This window comes from Frieseomelitta varia, unplaced genomic scaffold (assembly GCF_011392965.1).
Source record: "Frieseomelitta varia isolate USP_RPSP 00005682 unplaced genomic scaffold, Fvar_1.2 scaffold_191, whole genome shotgun sequence".
Taxonomy (NCBI): Eukaryota; Metazoa; Arthropoda; class Insecta; order Hymenoptera; family Apidae; genus Frieseomelitta; species Frieseomelitta varia.
In genome coordinates this window covers 20,000-31,475 of record NW_025109650.1, presented here as the reverse complement: position 1 = coordinate 31,475, position 11,476 = coordinate 20,000, and positions in this window count along the sequence as shown.

The window sequence follows — 11,476 nt, the reverse complement described above, 5'->3', positions numbered from 1 at the left end:
TTTTTAACAAGACCGCTCGCGTAAATTCCTCTTTGCCAAGTTTGTTTCCAACCGGGGCGAAGAAAAAGGAGGAACGAAAGGATGTACGCGCGTTTAATTCCGCTCGTTCGCTTTCACTCGACTTTTATTCCCATCTACTGGAACGTTCAATCGTATCAATTAACCGCGAATTATACTCGCTGCTCCCCCTGTGGAAACCGAGAGAGTTTTTTTCCTTTCAAAACGAGAGATGGATTTGTTTGTTCGCTGTAAAAACTGTAAATGTTTAACGCGTTAAATTTGCGCGAAAGTCGGCAGTTGATTCATCTTAATTAGAAAGCTTTGCGGCTTTCGGTGGTTTCTAGCTTTTGAATGTGTCTTTTCCTACATACAGTGTGGTCACTGAAAGGCCGAACGATATAAAACAAAACTTTTTTTATAAACACGTGTCCTTTTGATCTTTTATTTATTTATTTATTTCTTATTATTTATTTATTTATTTATTTTTTTTATTATTTTTTTATATTTTTTATTATTATTATTTATTTTATTTATTTATTTATTATTTTTATTATTTTATTTTTTATATTTTTTATTTTTTATTATTATTATTTATTATTTTTATTATTTTATTTTTATATTTTCTATTTTTATTTTTTATCATTATTATTTGTTATTTTATTTATTTATTTACTTATTTCATTTGGAAATATAATATAATTGTCAGTATATTACGTGCGAGAAACAACATTCCTCAATGACCATTTTCTTGTTCACGAATACGGGTGATTTCAGTGGTCACCCTGTACATGGAAAAAAGAATATTGAAATAAAGCAACGCCAGAGGAGAGGAAGTATCGAAAGGGGGGAATTTAAGGGAGCCTATTAGCTCGCCTATAAGGTTCACGAACCCATGAGTCATTTCGCGTCACGCAATGACATGGAGCATGTAAGCCCTACAATTTTCTTCGCTGACCGTGTAACGCATCGCTGGTGCTTCCAAGAATAGTCACGATATCGTTCAGCCTTCGCCTCTCTCCTCTCTTTCTATGTTTTTCCACTCGAGGCTTTTCGACTCGCGACTTACGATAACCCCGTGTAATCGTCCTCTTTCGTGCTCCTCCGTACATTAATGTCGTTACAATTGTTGTATGCGATGTGTCTTTCTTCCCCCACCCTCTATCGTCGCGAAATTAGATTAACGACCGATTTTCTCGTTTGTAAATCGGAACTCTGTAACTTCGTTTTTGTGTGTTTTTACTTCAACCGAATTTTTTTGATGTTTCCCGCCTTTACCTATGTTGTTTGTATGTCTCGCTATTACTCCTTGAGGTTGAGAACCGCTGCACTAGAGATAGATTGAGGTTATACGGTGTAAATGAATTACATCAGTAATTTGGCAATCGGTATTGGTACGGAACTAGAATAATTAATAACTAATTTATACTATTTTATATACTAAAAATATACTAATTTACGTACTAAAAATAATTTATATACTAAAAATATAGTAATTTACGTACTACAAATAATTTATATACTAAAAATATACTAATTTACAATTTATATACTAAAAATATACTAATTTACAATTTATATACTAAAAATATACTAATTTACATACTAAAAATATACTAATTTATATACTGAAAATATACTAATTTATATATTAAACATATACTAATTTATATATTAAAAATATACTAATTTATAAAAATTTATATACTAAAATTATATTAAATTTATATAAAAATTTATACACTAAAATTGTACTAAATTTATATAAAAATTTATACACTAAAATTATACTAAATTTATATAAAAATTTACATGCTAAAGATGCACTAAAATTTGCAAATGCTAAAATTAACGTAATTGTAATGATACTTAGTGTATAAATAAGCTCTCGCAGCCGGGTTTAACTTTCGTCAACGGCGGTATTTATTTGTCTCTGTTTTGACAGTTAAAAATACGATTAGCCAGATTAGGAAGCTGCACAATATCTCGCAATTTCGCGTTTTATCGCATTTCAAACGGGATTAAGAGATAGACGTTGACGAGCAGCGTGTACGTCACTGCGTATCGCGGATTATTTTCATCGGGGAGAGGGGGGGATGTTGTCGAAACTTGCGGGAGATAATTTGCGAAACGTAAGTGGATAATACCGTGTCAGAAAGTACGTGACAAGGGTGATTTAAAAAATTTCGAAATGAAAATTTTGACGTGAACGAGAAAATACGTACGTTGGTAGCATCGAACAATGAAATTCTAGGGATTTATACGGACTGTAGGGAATATTTGAATTTAAAACGCGGTTACAAATTAAATTAATATTAATAGTTTTGTTGCTCTAGGATAATTTGTGAAACCTAGAAGGACAATGTCGCGTAAGAAAGAACGCGGAAAAAAAAAACAAAATGAAAATTTGGGTGTGAGTGAGAAAATACGTAGTTGGTAGCATCGAACACTGAAATTCTAGGGATTTATACGGACTATAGAGGAAATATTTTAATTAAGTTACGATCAAACTAATATACAATTTTGTTACTTTCGAAAGGAGAATTTCTTTTGAAAATATTTCTTGCAGCACGATGGTTTTTTTTTTTTTTTGTCGGGTATCCGATCTTAAAATTCACTCGATAGGAGTAGGATAGATCCGTAGGATAGAGTAGCTTTCCTTGGTCGTTATTTATTCAAATCATTCATACAGTCGATCTTTATCCATTCATTTGATTCCTGAAGGTGAACGTCCTGAACCTCTAGTTTCTCGAGTAAAGTGTTCACACATCATCTGCTGTCTCTCTTTTACAGAGACGAAGATTTTCTGACTACAGCGATTTCTACGAATCCTGATCCCAATTGTTAAATTAATAAAAATCAAAAAGAACATTTTTTTTTTATTCCGAAGCTCTGCATCTTCAAAGTGTTTCTCGCAAAAATCGTAAAGATATTGCAATTCAAATCTCTGTTATTAAATAAATGAAATTTATTAACAATTCAAGCATTTAACAATAAAAATTAATAAAAGGCAATAAAGTACAATTTAAAGATTCATTTTGGAAACCAAACTGTCCGCTGATGATCTTTCGATTTCCAGGTGTCCCGTTTTAATTAGGAAACTTTCAGACACTGTGTGCGTATTATAAAGCAATGACTTGCTGTATGCCGCGACAGTGTTAGTATTAAGCGAAGTACAGGGACGGGGTAATTTTGATAATGCAACAGCTTAATGCGGTTAGTAGTGGGCCTCATCGATTTTGTATCGCAGAAGCTATCCGCTTAGGGCAATCGCCTGCCAGGCCACCGTTGATCAATTTAATTAATATTATCTTCGGTTTTTTTTTCCCCTCCCGATCGATCACTTGTAAATATTTCCTCGCGCCTGAAATACTTGAACGTTGCGATCCACACGTAACGACGAAACACATACAAAATGAAATTTTACAAATCTCGTTCTTTCCTCAACTCTTTAGGGTTAGGTGGATTTAAAATTGTCCCACATTTTTTTTTTTTTTTTTTGACATGCATGATATGGGATATTTTTTAACTTAACTTTTAACTTAAAGGTGTGTTCCAATGAATTTCATTTCACCTCTTGCGCTGGAATGACGCGTCACGCGCGTCGAGAATTTTTTGTCCTAAAGTTGCAATATTTTCTCAGTTTTAAGTATATATAAGTATAACTCAGGCAAAACGAATGATACATTTGTTACTTATCGATAATTTTCTATCCAGTGATATCGTACCGACGAGTTCGAAAGAAAAAGAAAGCGACGAATTATTGTGTACGGTTTTGGTCACTCGTTATGGTCCGCAATCAGTTGCCTGTATAAGTGGTTAACCTCCTGCGGTGGAATTTTTCGTCCGAAAATTGCAATATTTTCTCCGTTTTAAGTATATTTAAATATAACTCAGGCAGAACAAATAATAAATTTATTACTTATCAATAATTTTCTATCCAGTGATATCGTACCGACGAGTTTAAAAGAAAAAGAAAGCGACGAATTATTGTGTACGGTTTGGTCACTCGTTATGGTCCGCGCGAACCAGTTACCAGCGCCAAGGGGTTAACCTCTAATATTTGGCATAAAATTGCAATATTTTCTCAGTTTTAAGTGTATCGAAACATAACCCAGGTAAAACAAATAATAAATTCATTGCTTCTTAGTAATTTCTATCTAGTGATATACCGATGAAATCAAAAAGAAAATGAATTATTGTGTACGGTTTGGTTACTCGTTATGGTCCGCGAAAGAGGTTAAAACGTTAGTTGGCACAGTGGGATTATTTATGCCCCACTCTGTAATAAAGAATTTATTTAATATTAATTTATTATTACTTTTTTCCATTTTGAGAAATATTTTATGTTTAATAATTGAAATAAACGTTTTTTTCCTGTTTTTTTTTTGTATTAAAAAATAATTCCGTGCAGATAGAGTTTTTTTTTCTTTTTTTTTTCTTTAAAATTGCGAGCCCTTAAGACATGCAGTTGTTTAGACTTTTCTAAACGTGATTGATCTGTTCCAAAAAGATTAAAGAACGAATGAAGCAATGATAGTTCAATAGATCGCCAGTTGATTCGAATTATGAAGAATAGTAATAAACTCGTTAGTACGGTAACTGAAATTTCGTCCCGTGAAATTTGATCGTTTTTCCATTCAGAGTGCCCTTGTTCAAAGTCGAGTTTCTCGCTGATGTTGTTATTCGACGAATTATGACGCTGTCCAATTTCTCTGCTTCGTGTATAGTTATTGAAAGAGAAACATGTCCATAACCTAGTAATTTGTAATTTGCAATTTGCTAATTTGCCAATGTTACGAATTATACATAGTATATCAATCGTTGCACGAGAGAATTCTGTTCGCGATAGTCATGCGACTATTATTCGAACATTGATTACAGTGTAAATATTGTAAATATCGACGTGTATCAATGTACACCGAAATAATGTAGCAAATTTCAAGCTGTAATAACTTTTAACCTTTACACCGATGACATTTAACTGATGGCCGTTAACGCCATTGCGTTATGTATATTTATATACATACTCGGTCGCAACTCGAGATTGTACTTTAAACTCGCGTATTGTTAAAATCTATTCCCATGTTCGTTGTTGCCATTGAAAATATTTTTCGCGTGTATTATTCGAAATATTCTACATATAGATTATTACAATTTAAATCACAATGATCGAAACAAATAGATTTGTTTAACAATTAAAATAAGTGAATCGTGTTTCTGTAAAAAGAAGAAAAAAAAAAGAAAGAAAATCTGAAATCTGTCAATGATATTTCCTACTATTTCAAAGTAATACCTCATTTCAATATGTAGATAGATCATTATGATTTAAGCCACGATGATTAAAACAAATGGATTATGTTTCTGTAAAAAAAAAAAAGAATCTAAAATCTGCCAATGATATTTTCCACCATTTCAAAGTAATATCTTATTCCAGTGTGTAATTTAAAAATTATCGAGTAACAAAAATATCCCTCGATGGGAAGACACGATGAAATGAGGTATGAACGTTGTTCTTGATAATATTTTTCGACGAATTCTGCGGCCTGCGAACGACTGATGGAGAAGAATTCGCGTTGGTCGTGCGTGGAAGGAAAACTCGCGCTATTATTCCAGGGCTCGATATAAGTGATGTTTTATGTAACGAGGTATCGAAGTTCGTGCAAGATACCTGTTACGCTGTAGCTCATTTGTGTTACGAAATGAAACGTGAGAGAAGAGAGGAGAAGGGACGGTCGTCGGTTGCGTTCCGAGGATGTGGAAAATTCCGGCGAGGAGTTACCATTACCCAAAAATGGTCCTTCTTGCATTCTCGAAAACTGTCGGATCACGTGGCGAGATTCGAGAGAGAAAATTTTCAAGTCGCGAGAGAAAGTCGCTTTTAATTTACTTTGCCCTTGGGCTTTGAACTATGTAATTTTCGGGAATTTGAGCGAAGAAGTTATCTATTGAAAATTAATAACAATAATTAGTAATTTTAATAGTCAATAATTATTAAAATCACTAATTATAATATTATTTATTATTATTTAATTTGATATTTTGTTAAATTAATTTTATTTAATTTAATATCATTATTTATTATTATTTAATTTGATATTTTGTTAAATTAATTTTATTTAATTTAATATCATTATTTACTATTATTTAATTTGATATTTTGTTAAATTAATTTTATTTAATTTAATATCCTTATTTACTATTATTTAATTTGATATTTTGTTAAATTAATTTTATTTAATTTAATATTATTATTTATTATTTTTTAATTTATTTATTAACTATTATCATTAAATAATAGTAATTAGTAATTTCATGTGGAAGTTTGTAGAGACTTGAGATGAAAAACAAATGAAAGAACGTTGTTAAAAACGAAAGAAAAATTGCCTGGAATATTTCTGATTGTATTTTTTTGGGGGGGAGAGAGAGGGAATTTTCCTAATAGTAATCTTTATTAGAGAGATCTTTTATTATTTGAAATTTAATTTTGGTAATCTTTATTATTTGGTAATCTGTTTTATAAAATCATGAATAATTTTAGGAAAACAACATGGTTAACAGAAACAGATTGAATTTTTATCTATGAAAACAACTGATTTTATTCTTTTGTGAATTAATATTTACTTTGGAAATTTATCACTCTTGTCCCTGGAAATTCTCGACGGGGCGTTAATTGAAAAATAAATCAAGCGAGGCGAGAGAACGTCATAACGTTCGTTGCGGAGGTTAGATCCGCCATGGTGCATCAGCTTTTATTGGCTGAATTAGAAATTATTAGAGGTTAAACTCGGCAGCATCGTTGAAACAGAAAAAAANAAAAAAAAAAAAAAAAACACAATGGAACACGAAAGAACATGCCCTCGTGCAAATAATAAAATCTCCACCGACGATTCTTGTCCTCGTTCTGATTTATCGACTCGTAAACACAGAAAGAGTCATTAAATTACTCGAAATTTATTCTAGTAATATTCCTCTATATAATTGTATTCAGACTTACCAGCAGCTTTCCAAATTGAAACACGAAATGTAAATGAAAATTTGCAAACCCATGTTTCATCGAATATTTACTTTGCTCCATCATTCGTCCATGTTTCAGCTGGATTATAATCAAAAATGTCCCCGATTCGTCGCGCGGAACACGAGATATAATACAAATGAAAATTCCAAATAAATTTTGGTACTCGCGAATTTACTCGACGAATAATCCGCGAGACCTTCTGCGTTATTGTTATCAACCTTTAAGCTCATTTAGAACCTTTAAGCTCGATTATTAATTATTATCGAATTACTTTCAGCTAATTGTACCACGATATTCTCGATTTCGCGCAACCCGATTTGCTGCTCGTAATTGAGATTTACTTTGGCCCGTTCCAGGGAGCGGCAATTACGTTGCAATGTTAATTAGACGGTAATTGTGGCCACCGATAGGAGTTGTTGCGGTGGCCGAAGTAGAAATAACGCGGGGGTTCGTCGTCGCGTTGAAAAATCTCTGGCGTATCTTCAATCTGCGACAATGAGGCTTCTTGCTAATTAGCCTTGCTTTCCGCGTGTCTCTCCTGTCTACTTCTCTCTCTCTCTCTCTCTCTCTCTCTCCCTCCCTCCCTCCCTCCCTCCCTCCCTCCCTCTCTCTCTTTTTTTTAATTTTTCTTTCCCCCTTTCCTTTTTTATTTGGACCTGCTCTCTTGTCTTTCGCGATTTTTCAGACGAGCTTGAGACGTCCGGGTTGGCTTCACGTTTAGGTTTAGGGAAAATTAGGGTCTTTCGGGTCAAGAGGGAACAATTGCAATCGCTGTTTTTTAAATTGTTGATTCGCGCACGAGGCTCTATGAAATGAAATCAGGCGTGTTTTTAATATACTGTGTGTTAGCACATTGCGTACAATGCACATATACACTTCGTTAACTCACATTGATAAAATATTCTTAAATATTACTATGTACTTTTTATAGTAATATTTAAGAATCTATTTATCATGTATTTTAGATTTCAACTATTATTTATTTTATGTATATATATTAAGTGGAATTAAAGTGGCAGTGATGTAATGGATAAAAATCGTTTCGAGAATCGAATTCATTGCTTTCACCGGGGCAAGAAATACATGTTTCTTTGCTGCTTCCGTTTTTTTTTTCTTTTTTTTAACATTACTTAACAAATTAAAAAATTCATAACTTAAAAAATTGAAACATTAATGACTTGAAAAATGAAACGGAGAGGATAATGTTCAATAGAGGAGAATAGAGCGGACGATTCGTAGAGAGGTGTTTCAACGCACCGCGTTCCGAGTCATCGTTCATGAGGATGACGCTTAATGCGTGTGCCCTAGTTGCAGACAGGCCGCACGGAGGCGACTCGCTTCCTGTGCAATCAGGTCCGATCAATTAATGCTCGAATGCCTTCTTACACGGACGGTATAATGAACGTTGATCGACGATTAACAAGTCTTTCGAAAGTGTCTTGAAAAACGATCGACTCGTCGATCGTAAAAAAAAGAGCGAGGGAGGAGGAACACGCATTTGATTGGCAAGACGATTGAACTAAAAGTCTCATTTAGAATACTTTTTATTTTCAGTGTCTGGTATTTAATCGTATTTAAAGTAAAATCTTTAAATGTCTGCGGTATACTTTGCAATTAACATTTTAGGGATTTTTTTGTTGTATTGTTCAATCTTATCTAGTTTCAACATAACCTAGAATTTCTGAGCGAGGGTCTATGTGTTTATGTTAGGTTTTTATATGAGTTTGTGTTAGGTTATGTGTTACTATTGGTAGGTAATATCTCGTTTTGTCAAATGAAATAGGTTTGGAACTAATCTGAAGATGCTAATAGAAGTTACAGGATGTTTATCATAAGATCAGATCAAAAGTATTACATATATAATATATTAAAATAATATATAACATATAAATTTTATATATTATAACATAATAATTTAATGTTATGTTATAATATTAAGTAATTTTATAATATTAAGTATTTTATATAACATATAAATTTTATATATTATGACACAATAATTTAATATTATGTTATAATATTAAGTAATTTTATGTAATATTAAGTATTTTATAACATGTAAAATATTTTATATATTATATATTATAATATGATTTTATATAACATATAAAATAAATTTTATATATTATAACAAAATATTATTATTAAATATTATTATTATATATTATAACATAAAATATTATAATAAATTTTGTATATTATAACATAAAATATTACTTATTATTATTTTATATGTTATATAACATATAAAATAATGTTTTATTTATTATTTTATATATAACATATAAAATAATATATAAAATATTAAAAATATAATTTTAACACATATTTTCCACTTGTGATGATCAAACTGATTAATTAATTCACAAAGTGCAACGTTATGCTTGTTACGTAAGATCAATCGTGAAAAGTTGCTTGTCAATAAAAATAAATATCACTCTGTTCGATCAAACGAAGTCTCTAAATAGTCGCACTCTGAAAAACAACGAAAATCCTCTCGGAGAAGTAAGAATCCTGGTATATACGTATAGAGTACATAAAAAGAAAAAAATCCCCTAGTAAATAGAAACCGTAAAGCAGGATGCCCTTGCCGGTCGTCCATAAACTAGGGAAATCGTGGCTGTAAATTTCGAGAGGCCACGGTAGTACCGTCCTGTGAAAAAAAAAAAAAAAAAAACGCGGAGGGGGAAGGAAGGAGAGTGGAATTTCACTCTGTCAACTGGAAATGGAATAAAACCGGGTGGCGATAAATTAAACCGGCTGGCTGCCAGCGAAACGTCAAAGAAACTCGTAGCGGCGAGTGCGTTTTCGTTCGGATTCAGATATTCGTTGAGGGAGAGACAACTGGGTCAATCCGCGTCCCAGAAGCGGCTAGACGAAGCGACGTGACGCGAGAGAATGCCGGAAACCGGCTGGCTGGAACCGGAAACCGCCGTTGCAACGTAAGATTATCCGCGCTCGCGCGCCATATAATCGATCGTTCTTTCTCTCTCTCTCTCCCTCGTTTTCTGCGTTTCTGCTTTGCTAATGGATATTGCAACGAAACGAAAAAATGAAAATTCCTTTATTTTCTTACGTCTCGATTTATTCTTGTTAAACGCTGCCCTCGTATTTTCGAATACTGTTAGGCTTTTATTCTCGAGCTTTGAATATAGTTTAGAGTGAGTTGTGAAATATAGTATGATAGTACAGAAATTTAAATTGAATATACTGGTATTGGGTATTAAATAATAAAATAAATTATAATATAATAATATATAATTATATATATTATCATTAATAATATGTAAATAATATTATGATATTAAATCAACTCACGTATCCGAATACTTATTTTACTGTATTTTTAAAATGATAGATTAATCGATGGATTATACTTATCTAAATCTTCAAACAACTGGAGATCAAGAGTTTCCAGTATCGTTCTAGAATTATTGAAATTTACTTTCATGTCATTGGTCAGACAAATAATTCATCGAACTATATTTTAATCAACTTCTGTGACATTCAATTAATTATAAATTGTAAATTGTCCAATCGCAGAGTACAGATCTATTATCGCCAATACCTGAAACTTCTCCTCGCTCTCTTAAATCCTGTTCGCATAATGATCTGACCCGTTTAGAGTTTGAATGGCAAAAGCGTTCGTTACAGCTGCAGCTCCCCTATATACACCGTGTATTATTCACTCCACTGATCAGCCTACTTACCCATTATTACCACAGGTCATAATAGTTAATAACGATCATTCCTCTCCTAGTATCGTTTAGCAAAATTAATTGTTGCGTAATAATTAATTTTATTACGTCACGTGTTCCGTAATTTGGACAAAGGTACAGTTGGAGGAAGATGAAAGATCTCGGTGTGTTGATTAAAAATCAAACGATCTATCCAATTTTCACAACTTTGCATCTACGTGTATTCTGATATTAACAATAGACCTATCGATGACTAAAGCAGAACATTAGAGTCGAGTGTGACTCGACATCAGTTTTTATCACAGGAACTCTTATGTTGAGTCACGCTGATATTTTTAAATTGCCCCCCCCCCCCCTCAAAAAAAAAAACAACTGAAAAATAGTTTGGAGTTGTAGAGAGTTGAAATTTCCACCAGAATTAAAATAAAGGAAACGGAAAATCTTTATAATATAATAGAGTACACAAATTTTTATGTATGTGTTATGACGAAGAATCATTCAAATCTCCGAAAACACAGATTTTATATCTGGAAAATATTGAAATGGCCATTTTTTGGTCCAGCGTCAATTTTTCAGCGACGAACTATCGAAAGCAAAGCACTTTCTAATCTTTCAAATGGTGGAAAGTTCTCGCTATTGAGAATATCTTTTTCATTTCTTGTCTCCAAGGATAATACGATCGAGATAGTAACAGGAAAGTAATGGAAAGTCGAGAGACCGAGTACGTTTGGTCTTCGAGATAAATGAAAGGAAATTCAATCGC